The following is a 10,087-nucleotide window of genomic DNA, read 5'->3' as shown; positions in this document are numbered from 1 at the left end:
CACTTCTAAAGTGCATAGAGAGAGATTTTTCTTAGCATTCTACTTGTTAGTTTAAACTTGTTTAGATTGGGGCAAGTAGACAGGGATGGCTTTATTCTTTAAAGTTATGCTTAATTTTCTCAATGAAGTACCATGTATTATACGAACAAATATCAAAACACATACTTTACTCATCATTTATAAAGAAAGGCCAGCCTCCTGGTTTTTCTACAAATTTTCCACCACCTCGTTATGCAACACCTCTGATTCCTCTTTCTTTTCAATGATATCTTTGTGAATAGATATTCTACACAAAGAGCTAAGCCGACCTTGACCCATTCTAATTCTTAAATAGCTTTTACCCTTTTAAGCAAGAAAACGACCTCTCTACTGAAGCACTTGCCACTGCCAACACACCATTCAATTTTAACAAATTTACCACTTGACCTAAACTCGACTGGAGATTAAATTTGAAGATGTATTTAAGAACCCCATTACTGCACTCTTTGTGAAAGTCCTTGTCGTTGTAAATGAAGGAAAGTTGACTCTCCAAAGTTTGGATGTCAAAAAGAGGACTATACTTATCTTTGAGAAGATTGATCTTCTCCTGTGGAACTATGCCCTTCCATGTGGTAAATAGTTTAGGATTTACAAGGTCTAAAAACTCGAACTGATTAATATCTTGAAATTGTTCACTTAACATGCCTTTAATGGAATCAATAATCTCAAAATAAAGCTGTTTGTAATTGTATCTACTATCTGCTCTGGTTGCTGGTGGGCCTACTTTTTCTAGTGCAGTTTGGTAAAACTCGGTGAAAGCTTGATCTGTGCGAAGTGACACAATAAACTGCTTGAAATTGTCAATCTTGCTTATGCCATAGTTAAAATGGGTTTCCCTATTTGAAGAATGGAATACAAAATTGTGGACTGTTCTAAAATCCTGTAAAAAACACACACTAAAAAACAAAAGAGAAAGCTATCAAGATAATGCAGTAAGCCACTTATTTTACTTAATGACTCATCATCCCACCCAGCTAGTTGTTCAAGTACCCCCTCAAAAATATCTAAAAGTTTTTCATAGTTTTTGTGCAATACATTGATTAATCTAGAGCGATAACACCATTATGTTTCACCAGGGTCAGGAAACTCAAGGTTGTTAGATGTGAGAAAAGCTTTTCTTTTTGGGGCATTGCTTGTAAATAGGCTGAATGTAGCGATATTAATAAAAAAGATTTTAACAGGAGAAATTGATGAGGCTGACTGGCATAGGACCAGGTTCAATCTATGAGCTGCGCAATGAACAAAATGAGCAAAAGGATACTCTTGTCGAACCAATGCTTGAACACCATTGATATGGCCAGAAATGACAGAAGCACCATCATATGTTTGTAAAACCAGTTTTTCTTTTATATTAGAATACTCACCAAGTTTATCTTTGACAACTTGTGATGTTGCTGTGGCATTTTTGTTTCATACTTACATCCACAAATCCTAATTGCCTCTCCATAATTTCACTTGCTTTGTCAAACCAAGCAATAACACTTAGCTGCTCTTTGGCGGCGACATTAGATGCTTCATCAACCTGAATACTCATAAATGTGCAATCATTTATTTCCTTCCTGATTTCATCTTCAATAATTGAATCAAGACAGCTGATAAGACCATTTTGAATTTCTGGGGAGACTCCAGTAAATCTTCTGTCACCAGCTATATCAGATTCTGCTAGTCTACTGTGCAGTCGACGCTCAAATACAGAATCAAACTTAGCAAAACATTTGAGCAACTCTCTATAATTACCTTTGTTCAAGCTACCTTCGGACTCATTGTGACCTCTAAATGGCAACTCTTGCTTTGACAAATACAGCAGGGCCTCAATAACAGTTTTTAAAATTTCTCGATTTTGTCTTACCTCCTCATTGTGACGCTGAATCTCATTTCTTCTAGCGAGGGACATAAGACAATCAATTCGTTCACTAGCTCCATACGTTTTCCATGTCTTAAAGGCAGTCAAATGCGATTTAGATTTTTCATGCTTCTTTGCATCAGACATAATACTCCGCATATCGTTGTAGCCATTCTTAGTCCACGATGGCGATGTTTTTGGGGAAAACATTAGACATGGCCAACAAAACACTTTCTGCAAGGTTGTACTATCACACAGCCAGTCCTTCGCCTCATACCAATCTCTCTGAAATGCTCTTCCCTTATTTTGGATAGTTAAATCAGGAGTAGGCCGTTCATGAACGATAACATTCTGTTAGACCGACGATCGAGCAGAGAACGGTTTAGCTAATAAGCTATTTACTAAATCAACATCAGTTGAGCAAATCGCAGTCGCACTTGAAGCCATTGTGTCATACACAAATACAAAATAGCAATTTGAGAGTAAACACATAGATATAGTAGGACTAGATTGCTAACGAGCCGCCATATTGCGTGACATCCATGATAAATCCAAGATGGCGTGGGAACCGGGCAAAAAACATGGAGTCACTATAGGGCAATTGATGTTTTTCGCAATTTACTTCTTCTCATTGTTTTCAAACTCTTCCGATGAAGTTTTATTGGGAACAAATCTTTATTTCAAGTGTTTTGAAACCATATTGGACAGTTATAATTGAAATACGGGTGAAAATATCGCTTTCGAAATATTGTGTAAATTGGTCGTTTGGTTGTCTCAAGTTGTTTGTCCACTAAGAGAAACAGATTTTTTCAGCTTTACTCCCATACTGATTTGTTGCGCATCGTAATATGTCATATTGACAATTTACAGAGAGATTGGGGAATCAATCTGAATATTTCTGATAAAAAAGCGACTTATTCGAGAAAGCACTCCAACTGTACTCGTACTGATATGTGAGATTCAAACACGGTTTAGAAAGGCCATCCGACTTTGAATGAATGAAAAGAGGAGCAAGGAGATACATAACACTGTAGCACTATTATCTACTGACAAGATCTTAGTGAAGCTATTAAAGTTAGTAAACCTAACTGAAGGAAACTTGCCTCATATCAAGTAATTGTATCCAGGAGCATTGGCTACACTGATGAGATCTTACAGCTAAGAGGTTCAACGAAAGAGAAGGAACTTATGTTCAGAAGCTTGTTATATTAACAGTGGTTATTTCAAAATCTGACATAATTACATTCAAACACATAACCCAAGATACTGTTACAATACTATTTTTTGAGATAGTTATAAAGCTCTGTATAAAGTATTTTTTTACTAGAGCTAAGGTGTTCATTAAATTTATATATTATCTTATGAAATATTTGATATGGATGTCATCGGTGGCATATCCAGAATGAATGTTTTACACTTGCTATGTAAATTTCACTGCATCATTGCTCATTTCATTAGAAATCTATTGTTTTTACAGTAAGTGAACACAGCAAGATTAAGATAGCATGAGCAAATAAAAATGCTGGTTATGGCTGAGATTATTATAAGATATAGCTGTGAATAAAATATATGTGACTTTTATGCTTATCATACTTAGTTATTGTATATGTTTTTATTATGCTATAGCTACAACACCATCTATGATACCAGTTGTTTCCAATGGCAATACAATTTTATAACTACAAATGTCTAAATTGCATCACATTATTAACATGCAACTAATGACTTCTGACAAAAATTGTATCATACTGCTCAGTTTGTTCATTTTATGACACTTACGTACAAGATAAGTAAACTACTGATGTTTCTTTGTTCAATACATGACAGCCCCAGCAACTGCCAACTGCTCTGTTGTAAGTGAAAGCAAGCTAGCTGAAGAGACACAAAATGTTGATAGGAGAGTTTCAGTATTATTAAACAGCTCCACTCTTTGGAATGATGATGTACTGACCTATATCAGTGGATACATAGCCAAGAAAATTACAAGTTGCATCAAGTGTGCTGAATGTGCAACTGCCTTAACCATAGAGAAGGATGACCAACCTCTCATACCTGACCACTCATACTGTCATGAAGGTTCATTAAAGTCAAGCTTAACCACTTTCAAGACCCTATGGCAAGCTTACAAGTCCATCCTCCAGTTCCTCCTCATTGGTTAAAAGTAGTAAAAGCAGCAGATAAAGCCCTTCGATGAAGATTAATTTTCCCATCTTTTTGTATGTATTCAATATGATGTATTTCAACGTGGATGAACTAGTATGGGAGCTAAAGCAGACGAAATCCGTTTATTTTGGTAGACAAACGCCTCGAGACAACCAAACGACCAATTTACACAACACTTCGCAAGCGATATTTTCGCACGTATTCCAATAATAATTGTCCAATATGGCTTCAAAACATTATTAATAACGCTTTGTTTCCAATAAAACTTGATTGGAGGAGTTTGAAAACACTGAAACGAAGTAAACTGAAAAAAAACAACAATTGCCTAATAGTAGCCCTAAGTTTTTTGTCCGGTTCCCGCGTCATCTTGGATTTATCATGAATGTCACGCTGCCGTCTTAATAAGTCTTATATTACGTCACACTCGTTAGCAATCTAGTCCTACTATATCTATGAGTAAACACAATGGAAAATTAATACCGACAATGACACGTAATTTGATAATCACTAATCGCTGTACTCGGGTCGGCACTAGATCATGGTCAACTAACGTACGCGCCCACATATTATTCTTAATATGTCAGCGGTAAGTATCAATTGACGAATATTCATGTATATGTAATTACCAATGGTAATTACCTATAAACTGTGACAAACCTCTTAAATATAGAATAACCATTGAGAATAACAAGTTTCATATGCGTATTTAACCGATATGCAGCTAAATGACGAGAAGAATTCTTCTTTCGATTTCAGGTTTGGACAGTTTTACTATTTTACACATTTATTGTTTTGTATTCTTTGTATTTTACATATATTGTCATATGCTCAACGATTTTAAATCATCATAACGATACTCGATGAAGCAATGAACAATATACAATTAACGTAACAGTGGCGTATCCAGCCCGTTTTATTTAGCTCTGCTATACAATTATTTCTTTGTTCACTAACTGTAAAAACAACAGATTTCTAAAGAAATGTTTAATGATAATATCAAATTTACATATCACGACCAAATTATCTTCCGGGCGCGCTTCACAACTGTGCAAAATTTATAAGGTAAATTTATTATTTCTACATTATCTAGACTGTATTAGTTATATGCCCCCAGTTAGTTGTAAAAATAAATACCATGTCCATGATTCACAAATAGAAAATGTTAATTTTGTTTAATACTATTTACAGATATATACATACATGATTTGTCACCAATTTGAGCAATTACAGTGTAGAAGTTTGCAAGCAAAAGTGAAGCGATACATGATTATTTTTATGTTAGATGCTTACAATTACTATATTCTCACAGAATATAATTTTTTGAAAGGCAGGTTTGCATTGCATTCTCAATGTGGGGAAACATCTCGATTTTTTGTTCTTCAAAGCATTTGACCAAATGCACTTGTATCTTCTTCTGCAGCCAGGTAACAGAGCAAGGGTTCACACCATTAGCCAAAGCAACAGCATTTGCCACAGCAAAAAGACCACAATCTGATGATCCTTTTTGATGTTGTTGGAGAATCACTTTGACGTTTAAAGAACCATCCTGTTCTTGAAGGTTTTTGTAAACATTCTGGAGTTGCCTTTTTAATGATGAATTCAGGTTGGTACTCATAGATTCAAAGACTACTATTTCACCAGTTATGGATGTAGAAACCACCCAGTGGTGACCAATATTGTGACATTGAATTGCTTGGGTCATATTTTCAGGAATATTTATGAGTTTGTTACTGTATGTGACTGCTACGACTGTGTTTAGACCTCCCTCTCCGGTACCAAGATCACCTATTAATTTCTGTGCTGCATCAATATGGTCATCTGAAAGCCATCCAGATTGTGACCTACACTTTGAAATTTGTTTCTTTTTTGGAGATAAAGACTTGTTTTTCAATGAAATTCTATTTTCTCAAGATGATTTTTTCTTGTGTATTGTATTACCTCTTGTAACATCTCCAGGGTTTTGTCCAAAACTTTCTCATCATCCAAAATGTAAAGCTCATCCTGAATTTGTTTGACTTTTTGAACACACTTATTTCTAACATTTTGGATTGAGTTGGAGTAATAATCTGTTGTGGTAAGAAAACAGTCAGAAGAATGAGCTTTTTCATAATTAGGACATTGCGCAAAGTTTCCTGGCAGTGACTTGTGTTTGATATCAGTCTGAGTTTGGCTTATATTGGCTTTTGGTTGAATTATATGGGGATCTAAAGTAAATAGGGGATGATTGGAAAACTTCCCAACATTTGGTTGTTGAAAAACAGCACAGATGTGTTTAGAAGGCATCTTCTGTCTCCTGTAATCAAGACATTGGCAGGAAGGCATTTGGTCGTTTTTTCCCAGAAAAACTTGATATGTGGATGATGAGCTTGTGACAGTGAAATGTTTTGTCGTTTCCATCTTGATGTTTTTACTTGGAATGCTAGATTCCATCCGTTCAATAATATGAGAAACAACATACTTTGGTCTATTGTGCAGAAACTTTGGGATTTGTTTGCTGTAGGACTTGTACGAATCGGATGATTTGATATTCTGTTCCTTATATCTATAAAGAGAAAATTGTAAGTACACTTATACTTTTTTGATTATCGTTAAAGCTCACTGATTGCGAACATCTTATAAAAAAAACAGTATGCACAATACTTTTTGTAGCTATCAGGCAGGAACTGTGTTAGTAATATATTGACGAGATCACTTATCGAATGATTTCGTCTGCCCTCTAAATATGAATGCTTTAACCAGTTATTTTGCCTTTCCACTCCGTTGTTTGTATAAATGGCAACGCGCAACGATTCATCCCTGTAAAAACGGACCCATTTCTAGAAAAGTAATGTATATATTTATATAGACACACATAGGTTAGATAGGTAGTATCGGTTTTGAGCAGTTTAGCGTACTGATATTAAAACGCATGAAATAGAAGAGATTAATACTTGCAAGTGTAATCCCAAAAATTCATCAAAGTATTTCTGCAGTTGCAGCGATTCTTTCCACAGATGACTGTTTTTCAATGATTCAATGTTTTCTGTAATGCGATTTGACTTGTGCTATTTGCAATATTTCGCAGCAGTTGTAATAGCTCATGTTTGTAAAGATACGTTCCATTACTGCGCTTAATCCATTTGTTCCGCGCCTTCTCTCGATGAAAATCGCAAAAACATTTTCTTCAAAAACATTTTCTTCAAAAAAGGCTATTGCTTTGTTTCGTCTTACTTTGGAATACACTGTTTGATTGCTCCAATTTCAGCTAATGAAAAATCAACCATTATGTTTTTAGGTTTCCACAGTGGATTCTCTTGACTGATGATGTTCAGGACTTCTGATATGGAATCCATGTCCTAATTTTGGGATATGAAGACAGCAACAACGATGTAACAAACATTTGATCGGACACATAAGAAAAACAACGGTAGTGCGTACCTCAAAAGATGCGAATTGGAAAACTTTAAAACATTAACTTTCCAAGTGACAACAATTGGAAACTCCATTTTCGAACTAGCATTTGGCAACAATTCCATGATGATTTCCCGCACTTTTTATGTTTAGATTCTCATAGAATATACGTATGGCAAGTTGCAATTTTACAATGTAGGAAAATGTGAATTTTTTGTTGCTCGAAAAACATTTAGCCAAATGCATTGTATCTTCTCATATGACCATAAAATCAAGAAATGGTGCATTCAATGCTGTTAGGGAGGTGGGTGCATGGAAATCGAGTATTCTTCATGAAATTATGGATAGTCATTCCAGAGCACAGAGCACCCCAACCTGACAAAGATTTTTAGTTTACAAAATTGATAAAGAAACTTGTTCATGTTAAGTGGTAATGTTATTTGCAAACACTATGACATCATGCAATGACTTTTTACAATTACATTCCACTATTTGAGAGAGTTGCATCTAAGGCAAGTTATGTTCTACAGCACTGGATCTATGCCACAAGCATAACAAAAGCAGGTGGGAGCCTTTTAAACTGTTCGAAAAATCCTTTGACAATGGAAGGAATTATATGCTCAAAGGTTTTTCTGAACAATCTGTTTTTCCATAATAGAATTTATTTTGGTGCTCAGAGATTCAATGTGAAAATTTTTGCCAGAGATGAATGTAGAGAATACCCAGTGTTACATGTTAAGATATATTGTTACCATTTCTTGTTGTAAAGTATTTTCAGGAACATATGAATTAGCTACTGTGATTGACATCACAACTTTACATTCGATATGGCTGCACCTGTACTATGATCACCTATCAATTTTTCGTGATAAATCAATATGCTCATTTGAAAACCATTCTGTTCATTTAATGAGCACTTAAGTTAGATTCTGGTTCACTGTGTGGATGGCACTGCTGAAGACAAAGAGTTTTCAAAATTTCCTGACAATAACTTTAACAAAGTTAAAAAAGTTACCACACCTGTGCATTAACTCAAATCAGAAAATTACAAGCAAGTATGGACAAACAGTCAAACACATTAAACACACAAACTTTATATTATTGTGCAGGAAGTTTGGAAAAAAATTTGAAGATACGAATCTAGGTGGGTGTGTTTATGATGTATGTTGTATCTATAATAATTTTAATTAGTACTACAAATAACAGGAAAATATTTAATATCATATCTATAATACAAATAGAGTCCATTTCTACTTTATAACATTACATTGTTCTCCTTAGGTCCAGTAAATCTGCAATTTTTGAAGTGCGGTTATTATATTGTAAAGTACTACCAATCCATTACTTCTGCAAGGCAGACATTTTAAAGAAAGTACATCTGACCAAAATTGAATTGAAATCTTTGTAATCTCTTCTCGCTTTCTCTATTGCCAATTTGCCTTATTGCCATATGTAAACGCAATATGTAGTGCGGTAAAATCATTCGTATAATGAAACATGAATATTCGTCAATTGTTACTTACCGCTGACATAATAAGAATAATATGTGGGCACGTACGTTAGTTGACCATGATCTAGTGCCGACCCTGTACTCGTATTAAAAGGTCGAATAATTACAACCTCCGCCAATTTAAAATAGCGGGAGTTCGACTATAAAAACAGCAGATTTGAGCATGCGTCAAGTCCCTTAGCCAACCAGAATTCAAAACTTCTTATATAGAATTATATTGTATGTTCCGCCCTCTGAAGATGGGCGGAATACGTGGAGAATCGCGCGAGTATGCAATGTGCGAGAAAAGGCGGTTGCTAGGTTACATAACAAATCTTGAGATTTTGCTGTATTACGATCTATGTCCAAATAGAATATTTATTATTTTTTTGGGAAATTTCTACTCCCGCCGGGCGGGAGTAGCGGGACCGCTAGCTACGCCACTGATGATCGTATCGCCATCCAAACAACCAATACTCCAATCATTTAAATTTATGTCGACGGAAATTGATGACGGTTGAATAATTTGAAATCATAATCATGATCCAAAACCAAGCCCGGGGTATTAGCAGTAAATTTAGCGCAAAAACTAAAACACATTTTTTAAGTAATGCAAAGCTTCGCTATGCTCCGCGCCGCCTGGACAACGGCAATTTATACTTTTATTATTGGTTTGAAATCGTCCGCTTTTAAAAAGCTCATTATAAGTACAATTTGTGGTGATGGAGACTTTGAGCTATTAGCAATCAATCGTCCAGTCTTCCTGATAAATTCTTGAACAAATACGAGTTCATAATTCTTGAGAAAAGTTTGATCCGGTGATAATGAGCCAAAATTGTTTCCTTGAAATCCGGATAAAATAAACGCTTGTGTGTTATCGCTAATGTTTAAAGCTCGCGACCAATCGATGTTTACGGTAGGATTTCCTAATCCATATTCCGTTTTGAATTGGTTAGAGATTCGCGACAATTCCAAGACTTGATTTCTATCCACGGTCGGAGCGTTGGTGAACGTGCTATGGACGATCGGTATCAATTCGTGAAATACCATTAGTGCAGATAATGTACTGACGAAACGTTGTGTTCTACTTTAAGTTTACGTTTTGCAAGTCGTTTATTTGATACGTGAGGAAACAAATAGAAGTCGTTGTATTCGTGCTTATT

The 10,087-nt window shown here is 35.3% G+C and overlaps 3 long non-coding RNA genes across 3 annotated transcripts; 1 reads left to right on the top strand and 2 right to left on the bottom strand.

Annotated features, from left to right (window-relative positions):
• Positions 1-3,068: 3,068 nt before the first annotated feature.
• Positions 3,069-4,060, bottom strand: LOC124454443. The gene is made up of 2 exons (XR_006951454.1): positions 3,834-4,060; positions 3,069-3,754 (listed from the first exon to the last, which is right to left on the bottom strand). It is a non-coding gene; the product is annotated as an uncharacterized LOC124454443 (long non-coding RNA).
• A 1,905-nt stretch (positions 4,061-5,965) lies between these two features.
• LOC124454761 lies at positions 5,966-7,934 on the top strand. Its single transcript, XR_006951602.1, has 2 exons — positions 5,966-6,603; positions 7,320-7,934. It is a non-coding gene; the product is annotated as an uncharacterized LOC124454761 (long non-coding RNA).
• Positions 7,935-8,513: 579 nt separating this feature from the next.
• On the bottom strand, positions 8,514-9,029 carry LOC124454763. The gene is made up of 2 exons (XR_006951603.1): positions 8,959-9,029; positions 8,514-8,727 (listed from the first exon to the last, which is right to left on the bottom strand). It is a non-coding gene; the product is annotated as an uncharacterized LOC124454763 (long non-coding RNA).
• Between the last annotated feature and the right edge of the window lie 1,058 nt (positions 9,030-10,087).

This window comes from Xenia sp. Carnegie-2017, unplaced genomic scaffold (genome assembly GCF_021976095.1).
Source record: "Xenia sp. Carnegie-2017 unplaced genomic scaffold, XeniaSp_v1 HiC_scaffold_3, whole genome shotgun sequence".
NCBI classification, from domain to species: domain Eukaryota; kingdom Metazoa; phylum Cnidaria; class Anthozoa; order Malacalcyonacea; family Xeniidae; genus Xenia; species Xenia sp. Carnegie-2017.
The sequence above is the reverse complement of the archived record's forward strand: the minus strand, read 5'-3'. Positions and strand labels throughout refer to the sequence as shown.